A 1452-nucleotide genomic window follows, 5' to 3' on the forward strand; every position below is an offset into this window, starting at 1 on the left:
GCAGGACCTTCTGCCTTTCAGAGTCTCCATTGAGAAGTCCAGTGTTATTCTGATAGGTATGCCTTTATAAGTTATTTGGACTCTTTCCTTTGCTGCTCTTAATATTCTTTCTTTATTCTGTATATGTATTGGTTTAATTTTTATGTGGTGCGGTGACATTTTGGGGGTGGTCTAGTCTATTTGGTATTCTATAAATTTCTTGTATTTTCATAGGCATTTCCTTCTTTGAGTTGGGAAGTTCTCTTCTATAATTTTGTTAAATATATTTTCTGTGCTTTTGAGTTGGTATTCTTGTTCTTCTTCAATCCCTATTATTTGTAGTTTTGCCCATTTATGGTGCTCAGATTTCCTGCACATTTTATGTTATGTCTGTTTTGGCTTTGGTATTTTCTTTGACTGTTGAATCTATTTCCTCTATTCTATACTCTACACCAAACATTCTCTCTTATATCTGTAGTGTTCTGTTGGTTATGATGGATCTGTGTTTCCTGTTTGTTTATTCAGATTTTCTATTTCCAGCATTCCCTCCATTTGTGTCTTCCTCATTGTTTCTATGGGTCTTTTCATGTCTTGAACTGCTTCCTTCACATGTTTAATTGCTTTTTCATAGTTTTCTTGGCTTTCCTTAAGGAGTTTATTGATTTTTTTCCAATTTTTTATTTGTCTTTTCTTCAATTTCTATGGGAATTTTTCATTTCCTCTTTAAATGCCTCTAAAAGCTTCTTGAAGTTATTTTTAAACTCACACTTACTTCTGCTTCTTTTATATTATGATGTTCAGGTCTTGCTGTTGTAGAAAGGATAGGTTCTGGTGATGGCATATTGCTCTTTATTTTGTTTGTATTTTTGCACTGGTATCTACACATCTCTTCCTCCAATAGGTGCAAGAGTAACCTGTGTCTCAGTCAGTTGCTATTGGTCCAGTCTGTGCTTGCTGTGTCTGTGTCTCTTGGGGCCACTCTGGATCCAAACTTAGCTCTTGGTCTACTTGGAGCTGGCCTATTCTGTATCTCAGGGAGCTGCTCTTGCTCTAGTCCAAGCTGGCGGGTTCTGTGGCTCATGGATCTGCTCTTGGTCTTATCAGGGCTCTTGGTCCAGTCAGAGCTGGTAGATTCTGTGTCTCAGGAAGCCACTGGTGTTGGACAGGGATGGATATTGGGGCAGGACATGGGTCTTGTAAATTAGTGGGTCCATTAGAGGAATTTGGTGGGAGAGCCTGCACCCAGGAGTCTTCTCTGCTGGTCAGAAACTCTTGGTCCAATGAGAGCAGGCAGATTCTGTGTCTCAGGAAGCCACTGAGTTTACATGGGGATAGGTGTTGGAGTAGGGCATGGGCTCTGTAGATTGCAGGGTCTGATGGGTGGTTATCATGGGGGAGCCTTCCCACTGGAGTTTTCTCTGCTGGCAGGCAACTGGGGAAGCAATGGGTGGGCTTCCTGTGGAATGGCTGTAT

Source organism: Onychomys torridus, unplaced genomic scaffold (genome assembly GCF_903995425.1).
Source record: "Onychomys torridus unplaced genomic scaffold, mOncTor1.1, whole genome shotgun sequence".
Classification (NCBI taxonomy): domain Eukaryota; kingdom Metazoa; phylum Chordata; class Mammalia; order Rodentia; family Cricetidae; genus Onychomys; species Onychomys torridus.